The sequence below is a fragment of the Plecotus auritus genome (assembly GCF_963455305.1).
Source record: "Plecotus auritus genome assembly, chromosome: 1".
Lineage (NCBI taxonomy): Eukaryota > Metazoa > Chordata > Mammalia > Chiroptera > Vespertilionidae > Plecotus > Plecotus auritus.
In genome coordinates this window covers 207,481,174-207,505,312 of record NC_137770.1, presented here as the reverse complement: position 1 = coordinate 207,505,312, position 24,139 = coordinate 207,481,174, and the positions used below count along the sequence as shown (strand labels likewise).

General features: G+C 41.0%; 1 pseudogene across 1 annotated transcript; it reads left to right on the top strand.

The window, feature by feature from the left end:
• The first annotated feature begins 5,041 nt into the window (after positions 1-5,041).
• On the top strand, positions 5,042-23,924 carry LOC308242059 (ras-related protein Rab-11B-like; annotated as a pseudogene). Its single transcript has 4 exons — positions 5,042-5,083; positions 19,814-19,934; positions 21,236-21,292; positions 23,144-23,924. The product of its transcript is annotated as a ras-related protein Rab-11B-like (transcript).
• Positions 23,925-24,139: the final 215 nt, after the last annotated feature.

Genomic DNA, 24,139 nt, shown 5'->3' with positions numbered 1-24,139 from the left:
TAAAGATATTGCTCCGACACATGTCTGCTATTTTGCTGCCTATGGATTCTTCTAAGATTTTTATGGTTTCCCAACTTACATTTAAGTCCTTTATCCATTTTGAGTTTATTTTTGTGTATGGTGTAAGTTGGTGGTCTAGTTTCATTTTTTTGCATGTATCTGTCCAATTTTCCCAACACCATTTATTGAAGAGACTGTCTTGGCTCCATTATATGCTCTTGCCTCCTTTGTCAAATATTAATTGAACATAATGGCTTGGGTTGATTTCTGGGTTCTCTTGTTCTGGTTCACTGGTCTATATGTCTGTTCTTGTGACAGTACCAGGCAGTTTTGAGGACAGTGGCTTTGTAATATAGCTTGATATCTGGTATTGTGATCTCTCCAACTTTGTTCTTCTTTCTCAAGATTGCTGCAGCTATCTGGGTTTTTGTTTTTTTGTTTTTTATTCCAGATGAACAAAAATAGAACCAGAGACATAGAAGCATAAAACAGACTGTCCAACCTATGAGGGAAGGTGCAGGGTGAGGGGGTAAGAGATCAACCAAAGGACTTGTATGCATGCATATGAGCATAACCAATGGACACAGACAGTAGGGGCGTGAGGACATGTGCTGGGGGGTAGGAGCGGCCAGGGAGAGGTCAATGGGGGATAAAGGGAACTCATGTAATACTTTAAAGAACAGATAATTTAAATTAAAAGAAAAACACATTTAACAACACTGTACCAGCCATGATTACACAGTCATTTGTCAAATTCTCTGCTCTTATCCTGGACCAGTGATCACCTGACAATTGTCCTCTCACAGTCACTTCATGTCCTGGACCCTTCACTGCCCTATTGGTAAATGGTCTCCTAATGCTCCAAATCCCTCTGAGTACTTTCCCCCCAGACTCAGCCCAACTGTCGCCTGCAAGATTATTGTCCTGGCCCTAAAGACATGGACACCATATACCCCAGACATCTACTGCCCAGCTGGTGAGCAGGTGCCCAATGTCTCAGCTTCCTGTGCACTCCTGCCCAGCAGCTTTGGCCTTCATGCAACAAGATGGATGTTTCTGCTTGGCTGACAACCATGGACTTGCTCTGCCCATGTAACCTCAAAAACTTATATGCCATTCAAATTACTTTTACCCCACCTTCTACAATGATCTGGAGCCTTGAAAAGGAGGATCCATTTTCAAGTTGGCTCTTCCTTAAGTACTCTCTCTTACTCTAAGGAGTTCTGTTTCTGTATTATCACTCTTCTGTTATGATTAGGAATTTTTACAGCAAATATCTCCTATTCAAATGATTGTGTACTACCAGTCTCCAGATTGGACCCAGGATGACACACACTTTTAGTCTGCAAACTCTCTAAGCACAGCCATACCTCTCCACTGAGTCCCTTGGTGGCAATGTCTCTTGGTTGAAGAGGCAACCTTCCTTAAGTTTATGTCCTGTTCTAGAAAAGTCCAATGCCTCATTCATGTGGCCATAAATAGCCTGGCCCCTCATCCAAGTAGAGGAAGCTTAAGGGCGATTCAGTCTCTGTAGCTCCCCATCACAAAGGATGAGAACCTTCTGCAACTGCATTGCGGTTCACACTCTTGCTCTGCTTGACTCTACTATGATTTATTAAGGCAGGAGATACACAGGGATAATAGGAGGCTGGTTATCTCTCCGCACCTAACAACTACATGCGGTGCCCAACACAAAGCATTTGCTTTAAAAATGCTTGAATGAATTTAATCCAAAAATAAATTTACATTGCTGTATCTCATGGTTCCTCAGATTTCTTCCAAATATCAGCAAATCTTCTTCACACTAGAATCAACAGCCTCTTGATGTTTCCATCTAGGCTTCTGCAAAAATAGCATGAAACATGAATTTTTCATTAGCTATTGGGAAAGCAAGAGATTGTTTCAAGAACTAGTGTGTAGTCAACTCTGACAAATGCTGTCAAGACTTTGAAGGAGAGAAAAGTGTCAGTTTGCTAATATGGAAGTGGTTGTTGATTCAGCAGGAGCGATTAGTGGAGGCCTGGAGGCAGAAACCAGCTCAGGCTGGTTGGCATATGTAGAGTAGGTGAGGAAATGAAAACAAGCATGGGGAATTCTTTCACAAATAATTACATATTTCTGTGAAATTGAACTAACATTGCTCCTCCTATTCTTTTTGTACTCTTCTTACTCTCTTTCTCCCCACCTCTTAGTAAAGAGTGTAACATTCCATATTTTTATTCTGAGAGAAAATATCTAGTAGAAGAAAGGTGAGATGCATGATATATAAAACTCAAGGTTTAGCAGCTGAGAGGCGGGGTCATAGAAAGAAAATATCTACAAAATGCCCTGTTATAGGAAGATAGACACTTGATACTTCAGAATAAGTGAAGAAACAGATGTGTGCAGAAGGTACAGATGTAGTGGCAGAAATATTAAAGATTTCACATCTAATGGTTTTAATTTTCTTAATAGGTGGGAGAGATGAAGAAAAACCTGGATATGAATATTTATTCCTGAGAGGGAAAAATAGCTAAGTAGGAGAATTTGATGGCAATGGCCTGGCCCCTTATCCAAGTAGAGGAGGCTTAAGGGCGATTCAGTCTCTGTAGCTCCCCATCACAAAGGATGAGAGCCTTCTGCAACTGTATTGTGGTTCATACTCTTGTTCTGCCTGACTCTACTACTCTGTTCCTTTGAAGTTTTTGACTCTGAATCTTTCCAGTAAATTTATTGAATAGAAATCTGCATCTCAAAGGCTGATTTAAGAGAAACCAGACCTGTTACTCTTAGTTCAAGGACTGGTCAGAAGAAAGCAGTTAGAAAACAGACTCTATTTAAGTTTTAAAATCACAAAATGTCAATAAAGCCAGTATTTTTTGTTATTTGGCTTTTGTTGATAATCTTCAATTGCCTAAGGGCATGCAAAATAAAAGTAGTTGAATTTATGCAGGTGACTGGAAAGAAAAGTGGATGAAATTAGAACATAGTTGAAAGTATTTTCAAGAGAGTGATGAAAATATATATACTCAATTAAACCATGTTATAGAGTACTGATATAAAAACAGTGTAGGAAATTATATAATAAAACAAAGGCCTCTGTGTTATATCTTACCTTGCTGTCAGAATCCTTTAAGACCAATTATTCTTCCACTTCTTATATTCTCACCATCAAACTTCACCACTTTTCAAAATATATGAATGGTACATCTGTTGGATTAAATATAGTGAAGCTCTGTGTATCTCCTGCCTCAATAAATCTTTAATTTCCGTAGAGATTGCCTAAAAGTCCTCAACAATAGAAAGTGAGGATTACACACATTGTTAAGTGTCTAGTAGGTGAGGCACCCAGATCCCACTCCTCTAGGATGGAAACACTAAATTCCCCAGCTGCTGGGGATATTGGTGATTGATAGCTCTCCACTGAGTCCCTTGCTGGACATGTCCTTGGTTGAAGAGGCTACCTTCCCCTAAGTTTATGTCCTGTTGTAGAAAAGTCCAACACTTTGTTCATGTGGACATAAATGGCCGGGCCCCTCATCCAAGAAGAGGAGGCTTAAGGGCGATTCAGCCTCCGTAGCTCCCCATCACAAAGGATGAGAACCTTCTGCAACTGCATTGCGGTTCACACTGTTGTTCTGCCTGACTCTACTACTCTGTTCCTTTGAAGTTTTTGACCCTGAATCTTTCCAGTAAATTTATTGAATAGAAATCTGCATCTCAAAGGCTGATTTAAGAGAAACCAGACCTGTTACTCTTAGTTCAAGGACTGGTCAGAAGAAAGCAGTTAGAAAACAGACTCTAAAATGTGATGTTGCTGCTGGTTTAGCCAATGCCTGGGTTCCCAAGAGGCCCTTATCAATTAGTGATAGGTGGATCATGCAATAGTAGTGCATTCATCCTTAGTGATGACCTGGAATCGTATACCAGTGGGAGGGATTGCATTTAGGAAATGTGTGAAATATGATAATTATAGAGCATTGCATTTTTGATAAATCAATGCTTCTGGGGAAAGACAAAGCTTAAGGATAATTAAGCATTCATTAGAAATTAAGTTTGAACACCGGAACATCCCCTTAGTAAATTATAGAAAGACTCCAATCTTCTGCATCAGGAGGCAGAAAATGATGAGAAGGCAAAGGATTAAATTATAAAAGAAGCAACCTACAGGATGCACGGATGGTGGGCCCTGTTATATCCCTGATATAATTCACCAGTTTGTCTCCCCCTCCTCAAAAAAAAAAGTAATAGATCCAAAGGACAAAAGATGCCACTAGGTTATGGTAAAAATCCCATTTAGGCTGCTGTGGGAGAAGTCCTGTTTTTGCTAAATTACATCACTACAGCCTCAGGAAGCATTCGTTCACCTGTAAAATGCATTATTATCCATCCTTATGAGGAAAGGGAGTCATATGCAGTTTGCAGTGGTCATACTGGACAACCCAGTATATTTATAGTCTTGCTCCAGTGCTATGTTAACTGGCCATTTGCTTCTGCCATAGTATAGGCCAAAGGGAACTGGCACCCCGTCACTCTAGGAAACATCACCTTGTTGCATTATATCAGGATCTTCATGTTAATCACATTAGATAACAAAAAAGTGACAATACAATTGTGGCCTTGGAAATGCAAATGCCTTTGGAAAAGTGGAAAATAATTATAAAGTTTCAGGGGTCCAGCGGCCTGGGTTTATAGAAACATTACCAAAAATACAAAAGCTGAATTATTGTATCTGATTCCTTCCACCACTACTAGTAAAAAATTATCACAATGTCCCTGGGGGTGCTTTGGGCACTGGAGGCAGCATGTGCTACTGATATAGGGATATAATTTTGGCCCAAGTATCAGATGACACAAAATGCTGGTGGGGAAAATGGAAGCTGCAAGGTGGCCTTGCACCCCATCCCATTTCACCCACAGGTGCACTGGCACCTGCCTCTCAGCCAGCTCAGACCTATAATGACATAGGTGTCTATGATGATTAGCATATAGAGAAGGAACAATGTAAGCTTTTTAAGCAGATAGATTTACTAAGAAGGTGAAAAACATTGCATCTGTAGAGATGGCTCTGAAAAGTAACAGTGGAGGAAAAATCGCCGAGCAGGTCAGAACTTTGCGTGGTACAGCCCATCCCCCACTTGTGGAAGAACAAACAATCCAGAGTAAGAATATATGCAATTCATTTAACATGTAAAATGACTGTCAGATTTTTTTTCCAATCTCAGGGCAATTTTGGGAAGTTGTGCTTGTGTAAAATAAAATGTCTACAGTTTTGATGTAGTGGAAATTGGAAATATGATGAAAGAGGATGAAACGAAATCAAATACCTAGGCTTTCAGAATTCATAATTTCACATGTCAAATCTTTGTCATATCAGCTTCAGTTTTTTATGTTCATCTCTTTAGAAGTCACTCATGCATAGATGCCCTCCCTCAATTTTAACATGGACAAAATAAAGTATTTTCTTCCTCCAAGTTTGTATCAGTGACCAGATTGTTAATATTTCCCTAAAGGAAATATTTTCCAGATGATAAAGAATAAAGCCTTCCACAACATATCTTTTTTTGGTATTCTCTTTAAACTTGTAGTATTTATTATATGCTAGAGGCCTGGTGTACAGAATTCTTGCACAGGTAGTGTCCCTAGGCCTGGCCTGCGATCAGGCCCAATCAGGTTCCCCGCCACCTCCCCACCTCCTTGCTTCCTCCTTCCCTAGCTCCCTCAGCACCTCCCCCCCGCCCCCCCGCCACTGCTGCTAATCACCCGCCATGTTCCGTGCCGCCCCCTGGTGGTCACCGCACATCATAGCGAGCAATCGAACTCCCATTCTCCTGGTCAAACTCCTGAGGAGACACTTTGCATTTTAGTCTTTTATATATTTACTAAGGGCCCAGTGCACGAAATTCGTGCACTGTGGAAGGGTCCCTCAGCCCAGCCTGCCCCCTCTCACATACTGGGAGCCCTCAGGGATGTCCTATTGATGGCTTAGGCCTGCTCCCTGTTGGAGCAGTCTGGCTTCCCTTTGTGGGAGGTGACCGGGCTGATCAGGGGAAAGTGCCAGCCCCATCACCCCGCTACTGCAGCCACTGCCAGTCACCGCAGCCACAAAGATATTTTCATCAACACGGACTCCAGTCCCTTCACCATGAAAAAATGACAACTTTCTTTAGGCATCAAATGTGCCTTTCATAAGATATGACATTTCTTTCTTTATTTTTCTTTTTATCCTCACCTGAGGATATGTTTCCATTGATTTTTTTCCCCTTCCCTCCGATTCCAGGCTCGGCCCCTTTCCAAGCCTACAGCTTCCGCCCCAGGCTGTAGGCTTGGGAAGTGGGTACCCCCGTCCCCCAAGCCTAAAGCCTCAGCAGGATGGATGGCTGGGAGTGACATGGGTGCCGAGGAGGTTCCCGGGACCCAGGTATGCATGTAAATTAACCTCCATCTTTATTGGGTTAATTTGCATACTCACTCTGATTGGCTGTGGGTGTAGCAGAGGTACAGTCAATTTACATGTTTCTCTATTATTAGGAAAGATATATAGATGTGCACTCTCTCTCTCTCTCTCTCTCTCTCTCTCTCTCTATATATATATATATATATATATATATATATATGTGTGTGTGTGTGTGTGTGTGTGTGTGTATGGTCTCTACACCTTGCTGATAATCAGGACATCATTTGTTGAACTCTAGGACAACTAGATTTGTCTCCCAACTCCATGGAGATTACCTTAGAACTGCAATTTCAGTGATTAGTGCAGGTAACCATATGCAAATCTCCAATGGAAACTGCTTTCAGAGAAAACTAGCATTTATAAATAAAGCAGATTTGGAATTTAGCTTACTAATAAGGGAACTTTATCAGGACTGTGAATAAAATTGTACAAATTAAAGAATAACACAATTCTCTTGGATGTAAATCTTCTCATGATGTGTTGTAACCAGTAATATTTACCATTTATTTAATTATAACTCAGGAAAAATAAAGCTCTAGATATGTATCATTTATTAAGTATTAAAGTTTTCTGACTTATCCTGGAATAATCATTGGGAGATAAAACCATCCCTATTCACAGATTAAAATAGAGAAGTGTAGTGTGATCTTTTAATATTCTCATGGTCACATCATTTAGAAGAATCAAACTATCCCTCATAAAACTGTCTGGTTCTAAACTCCCACAAGGCACTGTGTCTCTTCTTTCAGCCACAGCCCTCATTTCCAGGAAGGGGTAGAGGGGAACATTTTGGCATCATATTTTTACATTATTCTGCAATGTACATTCTATATTTGAAAGCAGATTTAAATGATCTCTTTTATAGTGATTGAAGGGCTAAAGTACATTTAATACTAGTTTTTATAATAAATGTGTGTTCTGCTTCTGCAACCATATTGTCCTAGCAATTCAGTTCATAAACTTTCAAAGCCCAAGGATTTTGTCCATAAAACTTATTTCAGGAGTTAATACAATGTCCTTGGCAAGTTATGAACCTCAAGTTTTAATAAAAGAGAGAGTGATTGAAGAATTTAGAAATTATTTAATTTTATTTATAAGTTCAGAACTTTCATTATATAAATTATAAAATACACAATCTCCACATAGTAGATGATTAAACAAATTTTTATTTCTAGAATATGAAATATTTCCTGTATTTTCGGTATTGAAAATTTTAATTTAATGTAGAGCTCTTTAATGTGTGTGTTTTTTGTTTGTTTGTTTGTTTTTAGTCCTCACCTGAAGATATTTTTTCCATTGATTTCTAGAGAGAGTTGAAGGGAGAGAAGTGGGAGAGAGACACAGAGAGAGAAACACATCCCCATAGAGAGACACATCCATTGGTTGTGTCCAGCAGGTGCCCCAAAATGGGCTGGGAAACATGCATCTGAGGTAAGAGGTACATGCGCTTGAGTGGGAATTGAACTCATGACCCTTTAGTCCGCAGGCTTATGCTCTAACCACTGAGAAAAACTGGCCAGGGATAATGTGGTATTTTCCTGTAATTTTCTTTATATTTCCTATCTTTCTAAAAGTTTTGTTAGACTTTCTCACATATCCCAAAGACTTTAGAATTCAGTGGCTGTCAAGTTTTCCATTTCTTTTCATGAGCACCGGATCTTGATCAAAGGAATGCAACAAATATGAAGCTTCTTTTTTTTAAAAAAGTAAGTTTTGTGTAAGCCTGCCTTGGACCAGATTGATACTTTCCCTGCTCTCCCCAGAAAGCCTCAGGATGTTAGCAGTACATTTTCATATCCTCCTGGTGTTATCAGCCAAATTTGAGGGATGTGTGTGTGTGTGGGGGGGGGGGGGGCGGGGAGGGTACATTCCTCCCCTGAGGGGTTACCACAAAAGACATGAAAATGTTTGAAACCACCTACTATAGAAATGTAACAGGAAATCAAAAACAGCTGAAAAGAATGGAATAAGTGTAAAAAAAATACTAGTTGTTTAATATCCTATATAATAAAGAAGTAATATTCAAATTGACCATCACTCCAACACACAAGATGGCTGCCCCCATGTGGACACAAGATGGCCACCACAAGATGGCCAGCAAGGGTGGGCAGTTGGGAGGGACCAGGCCTGCCGGGGAGAGCAGTTGGGGGTGACCAGGTCTGCAGGGGAGGGCAGTTAGGGGTGACCAGGCCTGCAGGGGAGGGAAGTTAGGAGCAAACAGGCTGGTAGGGGAGCAGTTAGGCATCAATCAGGCTGGCAGGGGAGTGGTTAGGGGGTGATCAGGCTGGCAGGCAGAAGTGGTTAGGGGCAATCAAGAAGGCAGGCAGGCGAGCAGTTGGGAGCCAGCAGTCCTGGATTGTGATAGGGATGTCCGACTGCCCGTTTAGGCCCGATCCCACGTTTAGACCCGATCCCAGTGGGATTAGGCCTAAACGGGCAGTCAGACATCCCTCAAGGGGTCCCAGATTGGAGAGGGTACAGGCTGGGCTGAGGGACACCCCCCCACCTCATGCACGAATTTCGTGCATCAGGCCTCTAGTTTAATAATAATTGTGTTTGAAAATATCTTTATATCTTCAAATGTACTTTGCTTGGAGGAAAACTATTATTAACACAAAGCATATCAATTAAAACTCTTTCAGGGCTACCACAAATGCCTACCATAAGTGGGCTATCGGTACAAATTATAGGTAAAAATCCTTTTGCTCTCCTTTTACACTTCGTTTTAAAGTCAATTACTAGTATATTTGGGTTTATTATTTGAAGAAATTTAGCCTCACTATTTGTGTGAAATTTGAGGGCAAAGTTTTAAGAAGGAAGGCAGGCAACCAATGATGCCAGCAAAGTAAACATTAATAAACTCTACAGTTTATTAAATTGTTGAAAGAATCAATTCCATACTCCTTCAGTTGTTTGAATCTGTTAGCTTATGTGGAAAAATAGCCAATGTTGTTTGTTTTTATTGGAGTAATTACTTCTCTTGAATTAAAAGCTTCTTAAACAATTCACCTAATCTTACTTCTTAAATCACTCTCAATCTGTGTTGCTTAGTTTTCATAGCTTCTGAGCACCTAATATAATTAATTCAAATGAGCTTCCAAGCAAAAAGTATATTTTTTCATTAATATGAGATTAAAGTCTGGAAATGGTTGTTGCTGTGTAAATTATTGAGTCCCATTTATTTTATTAAATCAGTATGTAGACTTTAAGGCATATAAGAAAATCTCCTCCTTTCCCATTTTCTCTTTATTCCTTGCCATTTTTTTTCTTCATATTTCCTTTCTTCTTTAAGTGTGACTTGATAGTTGCCCTGTCCTTAAAAATATGCATAATTGTGGGGAAGCAAGGGACTTAGTTGGAAAGTCCGTAAGGGGGATTCTCCAAAAGGTTGGGGGCCTCTAGGGAGACCTTGCTGAAGGTGGCTACCCCTGCCTCGATTTTCCAAAGAAGTCCAAGCCCCTGCATGTTTCACTAGAATCTCTGTGTTTAGTCTTTAGACATGACCTTATAGAAGCATGTGCTTTCTCAAGGATGCTTACCCTGCTAATAGTATGTAATAGTTAATTTTAGTTCAAGCTGTTGTTACAATAAAAGCCTAAGGAGGCAAGTGAAAGGGGGTGCCTGATTACTATTGCCAAGCAGTCCCTTGGCCTCTCTTTCACAGGAACATTTGTCAGAGTAATCCATTCATTCCTGGCTTGGGGTCTGCTGGTCATTCCCGGCACATAATATTTTTATTTAATTTGTCACAGTTTCTTCTAACATCAAAAATACATGTAACTGAGAGAAGTTATACATAGCTCTATATATGTGGGAGAGAGACAACAACATTGATTTGTTGTTCCACTTATTTATGCATTCACTGGTTGATTCTTGCATGTGCCCTGACTGGGGATCAAACCTGCAACCTTGGCATATTGGGAGGATATTCTAACCAATTGAACTATCTGGCCAGGGCTATATTTACTTTATACATGGTAGTTAGTTCTTTTCCAGTTTATTGAAAATGCCATAAAATAACTATGTGAACAAAATATATATTGAAGTAGTATTACATATAAAATACTGTGTTTATTACTGAAAACCATATAGAAGATTTAGATTAGAAATAAAAAATTGTAAACAAATGTTTTATTTTTACTCACTCAGATGTCCCCCATGAAATGAGATAGATGGATAAGGAACTGAATTCAAACCCTAAAATTTGTGAAATATATCAAAAATACAAAAATTATCTTACCTAATAATAGACAATCATGTAAATTGACCGTACCTTTGCTACGTCCATAGCCAATCAGAGTGAGTATGCAAATTAACCCAACAAAGATGGCGGTTAATTTGCATACATAGGCGCCCAGTGCCTGGGTCCCGGGAACATCCTGGCACCCAGGTCACTCTGAGGTAGGCCCCGCGTGGGCCCTGAGTAGCCTGGGAAGGGTCTGAGCCAGGGGGCTCCTGGGCAGGGCCAAGCCTGCGATCAGAGCTGAGGGAGCAGGGGCGGAGCCGGGGATCAGAGGGAGCTGGGGGTCCCCTGCCCAGGCCTAAAGCTTCGGCCAGAGGCTTTAGGCCTGGGCAGGGCCCAGCCGGTGATCGGTATGAACTACAGAGGAAACACCTTTTCTGACTGCTCATTGGCTAAGCTTCCTGTATGCCACTGGTAATATTCTTAGTAACTTGGGTAATAAGAATCCAAAAAGGTGATCTAGTGTTTTTCGACCACACTCCTAAAGAAAAAAACGAAGGTCCGCAGCTGGAGGGCTAAGAAATGTCTTATCCTGCCCTAGCCAGTTTGGCTCAGTGGATAATGCCTAGGCTTGTTGACCACAGGGTCTGGGTTTGATTCTGATCAAGGCCATGTACCTAGGTTGGAGGCTCCTCCCTGGCTGGGGCCCAGATCAGGGCTCATGCAGGAGGCAACCAATCAAAGTGTTCCTCTCACTTTGATGTTTCTCTCTGTCTTTCCCTTTCTCTTCCACATTCTCTATGAAAGACACATCTTGAAAATGCCTAAAGAAAGTTGTCATTTTTTCATTGTGAAGGGACTGGAGTCCGTGTTGATGAAAACACCTTGGTGGCTGTGGTGACTGTCAGTGGCTGCAGCAGTGGGGTGATGGGGCTGGTGCCTTCCCCTGATCAGCCCGGTCACCTCCCACAGAGGGTGGCCAGACTGCTGTTTAGGCCCGCTCCGCATGGGGAGTGAGCCTAAGCCATCAGTAGGACATCCCCTGAGGGCTCCCAGTATGTGAGAGGGGGCAGGTTGGGGTAAGGGAACCCCCACCCCCTAGTATAAAATATAATAACATACCTGTGCAATTTAAGGAGTAACACACGCTCTTTAAGTCCACCCCTGTTACTTGTCACTTAGAATTATATTCTTGTATCTCTCCTCACTCCTTCACACCCAGAGGTCACCACTACCTTGAATTAGATATTTATCATTTCTATGCATGACTTGATACTTTTATTACATATATATATATATATATATGTATATGTATGTATATATATGTGTGTGTGTGTGTGTGTGTGTGTGTGTGTGTATACACGTGATTACAAGCAATATGTTAGATTAGTGGCTAATTTACTTTCAACAAGTGACACCATACTTTGCATTTTCTTACAAAGTTTAAAATGGTTTCTCCTGTTTTCAGGTGGGTCCTCTTTAACCATTGATTCAAGGACAAATATTTCTTTAATCATGTAGTTCTGCCAACATGAATATGCAGTTTTAAAGACAGCAGTGTTAATATGAGTCAAGTTAAGGAAGGAGGAGAGATTAAGAGAGAGAGTATGTGTATATTAAGTTTTTATATTATAACAAAACAATGGAAAATAATAGAGCTGTTAAGACAAGTAAGACTGTTCTATATTGTGATGTGGATTTCTTAGAGACCGTGTTAAATGAAACATACAAAAACACTGAACATTAAGTATGGTATGCCAACATGTATAAAAGTGCCACTTTATATTGAAACCATATGTGTATATATGCCCAAGAAAATATAGGATATATTGTCTAGTCTGAACTTTAAACAAATGGTGTCATTCTGAATGTATTTGTGTCATTTATCAATGTAGTTGTGGGAATGTCAGTGCATATATTTTTACTGCAGTATAGTATTTCATTTGCACTAATATACCATGATTTATTGGTTCATTCTCTTTTATCAGTGGAACTAGAGGCCCAGTGCATGAAATTCATGCACGGGGGGAGGGCGTGTCCCTCAGCCCAGCCTGCACCCTCTCCAATCTGGGACCCCTCGAGGGATGTCCGGCTGCCCGTTTAGGCCCAGTCCTACTGGGCCCTAAATGGGCAGCCAGACATCCCTCTCACAATCCAGGACTCCTGGCTCCCAACTGCTTGCCTGCCTGCCTTCCTGGTTGCCCCTAACCCAGGGGTGGGCAAACTTTTTGACTCGAGGGCCACAATGGGTTCTTAAACTGGACCGGAGGGCCGGAACAAAAGCATGAATGGAGTGTTTGTGTGAACTAATATAAATTCAAAGTAAAGAAGCGGAGGGGAGAGCTAGAGAACCGGATAGAACAGCCGGATCTGGCCCGTGGACCGTAGTTTGCCCAAGGCTGCCCTAACCACTTCTGCCTGCCAGCCTGATCACCCCCTAACCACTCCCCTGCCAGCCTGATTGATGCCTAACTGCTCCCTTGCCAGCCTGTTTGCCCCTAACTGCCCTGCCCTGCCCTGCAGGCCTGGTCACCCCTAACTGCCCTCCACTGCTGGCCTGGTAACCCCTAACTGCCCTCCCCTGCAGACCTGGGTCTCCCCCAACTGCCCTTCCCTGCAGGCGTGGTCGCCCCCAACTTCTTTCCTCTGCTGGCCTGGTCACCCCTAACTGCCTTCCCTTGTACGCCTGGTCCCTCCCAACTGCCCCCCACTCCTGCTGGCCATCTTGTGTCCACATGGGGGCATCCATCTTTGACCACATGGGGGCAGCCATTTTGTATGTTGGAGTGATGGTCAGTTTGCATATTACTCTTTTATTAGATAGGAATATTTTTGGTTTGTGGATCTTTTCACTATTACAATGAACATATTTTTCATATTTCCTCATACATTTTTTGTGAGATTATCATGTAAAAATTACATGAAATAGCTGAGTATGTGCATCTTAAACTTTGTCAGATATAGTCATATTCAACTTACTCTCCATCTTAGTTGTATAAATGTTCATGTAGAAGAGCTCTCCTAGATTACATAATTAGCATTGTATCTCACTGAAACTTTATTTCTTTCATTTCTGGTCTGATTAAGTAACATTTCATGAGTTTATAATGTAACAACATTTCCTGTTCTATTAATTGTCTTTAGGACCTTTATCTCTTAATCACTAGGTTTCAATGTTTGAAATAAAAATAAGATTTTCTAACATTACAATACATATAATTTTAAGGTCAAAAGGAGAAAAATGGTGGTAAAGTCAACCTAATTTTTATTTACTATTTCAAAGAGTTAATAGATAGCCTCTTAAATTAATACAAGATGTGAAAGTGTTAATATGCTATATAAATAAATAGAATTAACAATTAGAAACAGCATCTTAAGAGTTAAAATAATTTGCCTCTTTATAAGGGAAGTTTCTTTCAATACACATACACACAAAATACTTATGTACACACACTTAAAAACACACATGATTATATACACATATAATATTTTTGTAAGAATACACAAGAGATGGACAATTTGCAACCACCACTGGGTCTGGGAAAAAAGAAGCACTGAGGGAGTGGGTAAGTAGAATGCTTATATTTCACTGCATGCTATTTTATTTCCTTTTGATTTTTTTCTTTATGACTGTATTGCCCATTAAAATATAAAGAAAATACAATTTTAAAAATCTATTCCACCAAACTGTAATCAAATATGTTTTAATTATCCCTGAAGGATAGTAGCTGTTAAAATAGATTTAACAATCTTTAGAGCAGAGAAAAAAGGTAAGTGATACATCATATCTATACTTAATGAGTTATGAATTCCTGTATATTGAGAATGCAGATACCTTGCTATGTCATTAAGAATATCCATACTAGCAATACGTTAACAAAAGACTTCTAATATTTTCTGGATAATTACTTTATATTTGTTGCACTGTAACAATGCTGAAGGTAACAGCTCATTTATTAACTTCAAAATCTTATTTTACAGGCTCTAAAGTTTGAGATCATTCATCTTTCTTAATCTAGACTCTCCATGTATTATTTTATAAAATGTGGTGACATTGACAATTGAGGAATTACTATTAGTCTTTTTATGTGTATTTTACATTTCATATTCATATCAGGAAAATTTAAATCTAGGATTTCATCTTCTTTCTTTATTCCCTTCTGTCACCCTATGATTTCCAACCCTTCCTCAAATTTGCATACATTGACATTTTCAACATTTCAAAAATTAGAGTTTTATTTTGCTAAGCTGCAATATAAAAGCAACTAGCAATTATGTCTCATTGATATTCAATCCTAGTAAGTGTACTTCTCAAACAAGAGCTAGCATTTATTATTTTCAGAACAGTCTCCTGGTGTGCTTTCTTGTGGTACATGTTTAATTTCCATATCTATGTCTAATATCTATATCTTTTACAAAGTTGTGAAGTATTATATTGTGGGAACCATTTTCATGACTTCCACACAATAGATGTAGAAATTAAATTACCAGATTTTTCTGACTTTCATACCAGATTCATTAAAAAAGGATGACAATGATGAACTATTATATATATATATATATATATATATATATATATGTGTGTGTGTGTGTGTGTGTGTGTGTGTGTATGTGTGTGTGTGTGTGTGTGTGTATATATATATATATATATATATATATATATATATATATATAAAGGCAGTGTCCATCAAGACCAGAATGACCAAAGGACTGACTGGTCACCTCCCCCTAGCCCACAGGGGACTGGCGAGCTGCGGCAGGCGGCAAGCAGCAAGCGGCTTGTGCTGGGCCAGCCCCCACCTTTCCCCTCTGCCCGGTCGCATGCCAGGCAGAGGCAGGAGAGGTGCGTCTCACACCCCGCCAGGTTCTCAGACCCCTGTGCCCGCATTGATTGAAGCCTCTGATGCCAACGCTTGTTATCCGCAATTCCGTGGCCCCGGCGCTGCCCAGGCAGAAATTTTGTGCGCCTCACCTATCCAGCCAAGGTCCAGTTTCTCTGTCTACTCTTGCCCACCTGCTGCCCACCCACCGCTCAGACACCCGAGCCAGGGACTCGTTGGGGGGCAGGCCCAGAAGCTCCTTCCCGCCCCCAAGGGTCTGGCGGCCTGGGCAGCACCTGAGCCCACAATCTGCCCCTGGGAGGGTGGGTCTGGGCTAGGGACCCACAGCCCCTCCTCTGCAACGTCCCCCCCAGCAGTGGGGGAGGGGGCAGCCTCCCTCCTTTCCAGCTCCGTCCCAGTGCAGAGGCTGGGGCACATCTCCGCCCCCAACACCCTCTGAAACCCTGGGAAGAAGTGCCTGCCGCCCAGCCAGGACCTGCGCCTCAGGCTCCCCACCCTCATGAGCCGCACCCAGCCTCGCTGCTGCTCCCCTGGGCCACCAGCCCGCAGGCTCGGGAGGAGAGGAGGGGAGAGGAGGAGGGAAGCTGTCGGTGAGACTCTGTGGGGTTCAGCCGCCTGCCTGAAAGCTCTCCCCGTGTGCCACCCTGCTCCCCTCTGCCGAGGAGACCCCGCCCCTGATGAGCAGTCCTCAGGGTTGCTGCCATCTTGGGAAGGTCAATGCCCGGCTGACTGCCAAGGCCTCAGGCAGTAGACGCCCCGCGGTCGCCATGACAAAGAGGTCATGGAGGGTCAAGACACTGCCTCTGGTTGAAGCAGGTGCTGTGGGAGCAAAGGGACCAAAAAAAAAAAATGGTTATGTCCAACAGCCATCTAACTCCACACGTGGTGTGCGGATTAGTCATTGTTAGACCAATTTAGTACTGGTGTGCCCCATTTTAAGCAGACCCCCAAATAGACTTTCCATGTGGATAATTCACTTTACTACAGAAAGAATGCACGAAGATTCTTGAAATAAGCAAAATATTTTGCACCTCATAGTATGAAACATTTAAACATCATTAAAAATAATCTCTATTTTTAATGAGTAAAGGGAGTTGATATTAGCAAAATCTAATATACCCAATTCAAAATGTCATTCAGAAATGCATCTACTATGTAAAATCAAAGTATGGGATCCAGGGTTTGGAAAAAGCAACTTTACTCCATTCTACCTGCTCATCTCCTCAGCCTCGTGCTTTGCATAAAAGTCTCAATAAAGAGATGGAGCAGAAGGAAACGTAATGCATCATGTCACTGACATTTATCAGTTTCCTCAACAAATATTTATCAAAGTTGTGTTAACTTTGTGCCTGTATTATAGAAACACAATACAGCTCTGTCCCTATCTTCAAAGGGCTTAAAGTCTCTGTGAGTTCCCAGTAAGGTAAACCTGTAAATAGCCAAAGAAGGCGCAGGTTCCAATAAATTCTTATTATAAAAATTACTGAGTAAGAAACTGTCTTCACTCTCCCTCTAGAACAAGAATTAAAAGGAGCAAATAAATATAATGAATGAATCCAAACTCCTTTGGGGACCCCAACCCTCAGGGACTAACACAGGTTTTGTGAGGCCTAAAGTTTACTGAACCTGAAGGACTAATTTTAGCAGGGAGAGGGGGGATTTTATTAATAAGGTTGAAAAATGACTTTATTTAGAATAAGAAAATAAATTACAAATAACTGTAGGCTTGGGGAATCTGTCCGTTTCTCTTTTAAATCATTTCAGGCAGGTTATCCAAAATGCTGCTGGTTGCAACTTGCTTGCTCTCTCCCCCAGAAAAAATCCAGCCCTCACAAGGGCTCTGAAGCTTCCTTAGCTTTACCATAAAAAATAAAAAATAAAAATAAACATTTCAACAACACTTCTTTCTGGACAAAATTCTTTCTTTTTAAATTTTTGAATTTTATCAAAGCAGTTCATAATGTATCTTTTTTTTTTCCTAATTGGTGTGTAGTGTAGAGGTATATTATTGTTGTTTTTATTCTATTGTTGACACTATTATAGATGTCTCCCATCCCCCCCTTTACCCTCCTCCACCCAGCGCCCCCCCCACCTCTGGCCATCACCATACTTTTGTCTATGTCCATCCCCCTCCCCTCTGACCTCTGTCAGTACCTCTCATCCTATATAATAAAAGGCTAATATGCCAAATGGTGGAACAACCAGTCACTATGATGCACACTGATCACCAGGGGGCAGATGCTCAATGCATGAGCTGCCCCCTGGTGGTCAGTGTGATCCCACAGGAGGAGTGCTGCTCAGCCAGAAGCCCTGAGCTGGGCTCACAGCTGTCAAGCTCAGCAGTGGTTGGGGGCGACCAGGCCGGCAGGGGAGGGCCGTTAGCGGCAACCAAGCAGGCAGGCAGAGGCAGTTAGGAGCGATCAGGCAGACAGGGGAGCAATTAGAGGCATTAGGCAGGCAGGCAGGTGAGTTGTTAGGAGCCAGTGGTTCTGGATTGGAGAGGGTACAGACTGGGCTGAGGGACACCCCCCCACCCGTGCATGAATTTCATGCACCAGGCCTCTAGTTGTTTAATAATGAACTAAATGTATTTGTAATCTATTTGATATGTGACATTAATTATTGATTGCTGCTTTAAAAATTATCCAAATTTACAGTAAAAAAAAACAACATCCATTTATTATCTCACTTTTAGTAGATCATAAGTGTGGGGAAAGTTTAGTGTCTGCCAGGCAGAAATCAGGTTGTCTACAAGGCTAATGTTACATCTGGAGGCTTCACTAAGAAATATACTGTTCTAAGGCTCATTCAGGATTTTTCAGGCATTCATTTCCTTGTGTCTGTATGAATGAAGTCACCATATTCTTACTGTCAGCTAAAGATCCCTTTTCAATTACTAGCAACCACCCTTATGTTCTCACCACATGGCCTCCTCCTCTAACACTATGACACTTTGTTTTTTCACTGCTATCATGAGTATCTACCTTTTAAGGGTTCAACTGATTCTTTCAAGCCCACCCATGTGATTGAAAAGAGACATGATTAGCTCAAATATCTGGCTGAAAACTAATTCACCTTTGCTATTTAAGACCATTTATTCATGGGGATTTTATCCTATCATATTGATAGGCCCCACCCATACTCAAGAAGATGGGGTTATATAAGGAGTGTACCAGTATACCAAGGGGCAGAAACCTTTGTAACCATTTTAGAATTCTGCCTACCATATGTTTTCTTTTTACCACCTGAAATTTGAATTATCTTTTTTTGTTGTTTATTTAAATATTAATGAATACCTTGCTCAGAACACATTTATATGTCAGATACTATCCAGAAGCCAGAGTAAGTATGATCCCAGCCACTCACCTACTAATGGTCACTTGGCTATTTCCAGATCTTAGCTATTGTAAATTGTACTTCTATGAACATAGGGGTGCATATATATTTTCTAAATTAAAATTACTTCTATACATAACATTTTAGGGTTGAGCTTTGTAGGCTCATGTATATATTATTATATGCACATCTATAAAGCTATGTTTATTGAATTTCCTTTTAAAGAAGATAGATTTCAGTGAGAGTACCTAATTTTTTCTTATGATCATTCATGACATTGCTTTAGTAAGTAGGAAGAACATTTTGAAGTTTAAAACAATGTTGATATTTAGTAAAGCTCTTAGAATAAAATACCCTTATAAAAACTGAATGCCTTGAATTTTCTCTTTTTCATGTGAAAAATTATGGTAGATTCTCATAATAGTTAATGAGTTCTCAAAAATATGAAGATAGAATCAAATAAACAATTTACTAAACAATTTGTTTGAAATTTTTCCATTTTTATATTAATTTATATAGGCATTTAAAAATATTTTCATGTTCCACATTATTACTTTAGTGTTCCTTTTGTTACTTTATTTGTTTTAAACATTATTTATTGTTTTTATCTTTTATTTTATTTAAAAAATGAAAGTTGTTTCTATAGATACATGTCCTCAATAGGTTCTTCTTATATTTTCTTTATTAATATAATACTGATAAAACTATTTGGACTTTTTTTTTCTATATCTTACAAAATCTATAGTCTCATAAAATCAGGACCATGTCTTTCCAATGGTCTGTAGTCATCTAGTCACAGACACAGGTAACTAAGTAAACAGGCCTCATCAGGAATCTCCAGCCTGATCCAAGCATTGCAGAGAACAGAACGAACTGAGCACATACTTTTCCCAAAGATAGATCTTGCCCCTTTCCATTTCCTGTCCTACATGGTTTTTCCCCCCACAATCATTTTACCTTGAAAGTAGGTTTATCCATCAAGAAGTGACCATTTGTTTAATTTCCCCTTGATTCCAGGTGTACTTACAGGTAGCTGATCAAATTATGCTTTCTGGCTTTCAGGACTACGAGGTAGCTTCGGACATTCACTCTGGGAAAATCCACATGCCTGGACACTCCCAGGCTGGCAAGGCCAAGGGTTAGTGCTGGAGGCAGCAGCACTGCTGTATTTCCTGCCAGCAGAAGGTGGCATCAGCCAACCATGTGAGAAAGCCATTACGAATGCCCACCCTACTCAGTCCTTCAGATGATTGCAGCTCCGGATGAGAGCTCACTGCACAGTAAGGAGACATTCCCAGGGAGAGCTGCCCAGCAGCACCTTGCCCAAATTCTGGAGCCACAGTGTCCAGGAGAATGACAGCAGAGTTCCTTGCTTTACACCGCTAAATTGGGATGGGATGGTACTGCCATAAAGCAGTTTGGAAAACTATTTTAATACTAATAGCATTTATAATGACACTATTTGTTAATAAGAATCATTAAGCTTTTTCTTTCAAGGAAGATCATATACTAGCAGATGCATGATGATGTGTGGTGTGACCAGCAATTTTTATTTTTATATATCAAAGTCTTCTATGTAATCCATTTTATAACTTACTAGAGGCCCATGCATAAAATTTGTGCATGGGTCGGGGTGGTGCCTCAGCCTGGCCTTCACCCTCTTGCAATCTGGGACCCCTCGGGGGATGTCTGACTACTGGTTTAGGCCTGATCCTGCACCTGGGATTGGGCCTAAACCAGAAGTCAGACATCCCTCTTGCAATCTGGGACCGCTGGCTCCTAACCGCCTCTGCCTGCCTGATCGCCCCTAACCACTCACCTGCCTGCCTGTTTGCCCCTAACCGCCTCTGCCTGTCTGCCTGATCGCCCCTAACCATTCTCCTGCCTGCCTCATTGCCCCTAACTGCCTCTGCCTCAGCCCTCACCTCCGCAGCTTTGTCCGGAAAGACGTCCGGAAGGTCTTCATTAGCATATTATGCTTTTATTATTATAGATTATTTTAAATGGCCAACATTTATTTAAGCATTCTATTACCCCAGTATTTATGTAACCCCAGTTCATTAATTTTCTTCTTTTATATTTACATGAAACATGAATTATGTGTTATTTTACTGATGCAGAAATAGATATTTCAGCAGATAAATGCCTTTTCAAAATCAGCACACCTGGCAAGTGACAGATCTAACTAATCTTAAAAACCTTTAGTTTTCAAATTACAGTGTATTCAGAAAAGAAAGTTATCGTAACAGATTCATGTTATAGTGGATATACTATAGTAGATGTTTAGAAAATTACATTGCTTCCACCTCTTGTACACTTTTTTCATTTTCTGCCCCTACTCATTATAGAATATTTTATATTTTCTGCATAGAGTATTCTTACTTTATGTGCTTGTTTATTTTACACAAATGAATGACTTTTGAATTTTGTGCTGAACAGGTGGCATTAGCCAATCAGTTATGGTTTGGGATATTAAAGAGGTCCAGCTGTCAGACAGTGAGAGAATATGAAGTAGTTGCCTGTGGTAAGATTACTCATTTACCTTTGCTGCATATTTTGAAACTATGGCTTATTTAAATAATTTGTGTTCTGTGAGCCTTGACAAATGTGGCAATATAGTGTGGCACACATACTCAAGGGTACATTTAAAGACATTTGCAAAATGAAATTTATATCTTATTTTGAATACAATTTTCTTAGTGTATATAGTTTTGAATAAAAATAAATACTAGGTATCTTGGTGGCATAAATATAACAAATATTTCAGACTCAAACTGTATTAAATGTGGAAGGACATTAGCTATTATCAACATCCTAAAATAACACTTCAGTAAGAATTTATATTTGTAGATCCATTTGTGTACTTGCAAACCACATTAATATTGTTTTTACTGACTTGTTAAAATAATAAACATCTTAGAAAGTGGGTTGACTTTTTAAGAATGTGCCATAGTTTCAATTTTGCTTTGGGATAGATTGTGGTTTAAAATTTGTTCATTATACGTGTTTTTTGAACAGCAAAGAAACATTGAAATTATTTATGCTAAAGAGTTTTGTGAGAACAGATTATTTTCTAGACACAATAGTAAAATGCAATAGGAAACATATTTAATGCATATTCTAAAGAGATGAAGACTTCCAATCCACAATTTTCTTATCTTCATTTTCTCTGGGGTTGTACAAAATTTCTAGGGGCTGATGCACTGACAAATCAGAGATGATTTTCAACTTTTGTCTAAATATCATATCTTTTGGTAACAGCTCATTGCTTCCTCATTACTGCAAAGGCTACTTTTATGACAAGCTTTTTCTTCCTGATTTTCATGGCACTCTTACTCACATGGGAAAGCATTCTGCTATTCCAATCCCATGTTAGAATGAGTGAAAATCTCTATTCTTATGCTTTCTACAGATATATCATACACTTCTTCCTTTTGGGGGATGTGACATTTCTAAATGTTATTAAAAAATAGAATTCACATTCTCATCTGCTTTTAAATATAACAAAATGATAATTCTGTAACCCATTAATGTCCTACCTCTCAAATATTTTTCTTTAATTCCTATCAGCCTATAATTCTGGATTATTTTTTTCTATTATCTGTAAACTTTTTTATATATAACAGCAATTAATAATTCAAATTTTAAATTAAACACACAGTACTTTTTATAATTGTACCACAAAATAAAAAATTAAGTATAAATATTACAAAATATATACATGATATATTATATATAAATATGCTAGAGGCCCAGTGCACAAAATTCATGCATGGAGGGAGGTGTCCCTGAGCCCAGCTTGCATCCTTTCCAATCCAGGACCCCTCGGGGATGTCTGACTGCCAGTTTAGGCCCAATCCAAACCAGCAGTCAGACATTCCTCTCACAATCCAGGACTGCTGGCTCCTAACGGCTCTCCTGCCTGCCTGCCTGATTTCCCCTAACCACCTCTGCCTGTGGTCCTGATTGCCCCTAACTGCTTCTGCCTGCCAGCCTGATTGCCCCCTAACTGCTCCCCTGCCAGCCTGATTGCCCCTAACTGCCCTCCGCTGCCAGCCTGATTGCCCCTAACTTCCCTCCCCTGCCAGCCTGATGGCCCGTAACTGTCTCTGCCTCAGCCCCTGCCACAGTGGCTTTGTCCGGAAGATGTCTGGTCTAATTAGCATATTACCCTTTTATTAATATAGAATATATATATATATTTTTTTTTTTCAGAAAAATATAGAACTCTCATCCAAGAAATCTAAGAAAATCTAAAAAATATGGATTCATGGAATAAAAACTCCATGTTATGAAGATACCAGTTCTTCCCAACTTGATCAGTACATTAAACACATGAAATCCTAGCAACTTCAGGGGCTGTGGAGTCGTGGATCCTGCCCGAAGCGCCAGGACAATGGGGACCTGGGGAGTATGACTACCTATTCGAAGTGGTGCTCATCAGGCACATGGATGTGGGGAAGAGCAAACTGCTGTCCAGCTTCACCCACAACCATTCAACCTGGAGAGCAAGAGCACCCTTGGTGCGGAATTTGCCTCCCGCAGCATCCAGGTGGACGGCAAGACCATCAAGGTGCAGATCTGGGACACTGCTGGCCAGGAACACTACCGAGGTGCGGGGGGTGCACTGCTGGTGTATGGTAACCAAGCACCTGCCATACGAGAATGTGGCACGCTGGCTGAAGGGGCTGAGGGACCATGCTGACAGTAACATCGTCATCATGCTGGTGGCAACAAGAGCGACCTGCACCACCTGTGGGCCCGAGCCTTTGCAGGGAAGAACAACTTGTCCTTCATTGAGACCTCAGCCTAGGACTCCACCAACGTAGAGGAAGCTTTCAAGAACATTCTCACAGAGATCTACCGCATCGTGCCACAGAAGCAAATTGCAGGCCGCGCAGCCCATGACGAGTCCCCTGGTAACAACGTGGTGGACATCCGCATGCCACTCACTACTGACGGACAGAAACCGAACAAGCTGCCATGCTGCCAGAACCTGTGCCTGCCCCGTGCCTCGTCCAAGCATGCGTGCGTGCACATCCTCGTCCTTCGCCTGCCTCTCACCAGGATGTCTTCTCTGACCCGACCCTCTCTGTATCTCTGTGTCTGGCTCCCACCCCTCCACTGAGCTCTGCACAGTCAGCTGGGGCTTAGGAAGAACGGGAGTCCAGCTGCACCATCTGTCCTTCTCCCTCTCCGCCTCCCACGCCCCAGGAAAGCTTGAAACCTGGCTGCTGCACCTAGTCTTCTTGGGTCTCAGTGGGCCTCTGGGTGGGGTGGGGAGGGGAGGGTGGCAGGATGGACAGGGCCAGCCAGAGGCAGGAGGATGGGCACACTAAGCAG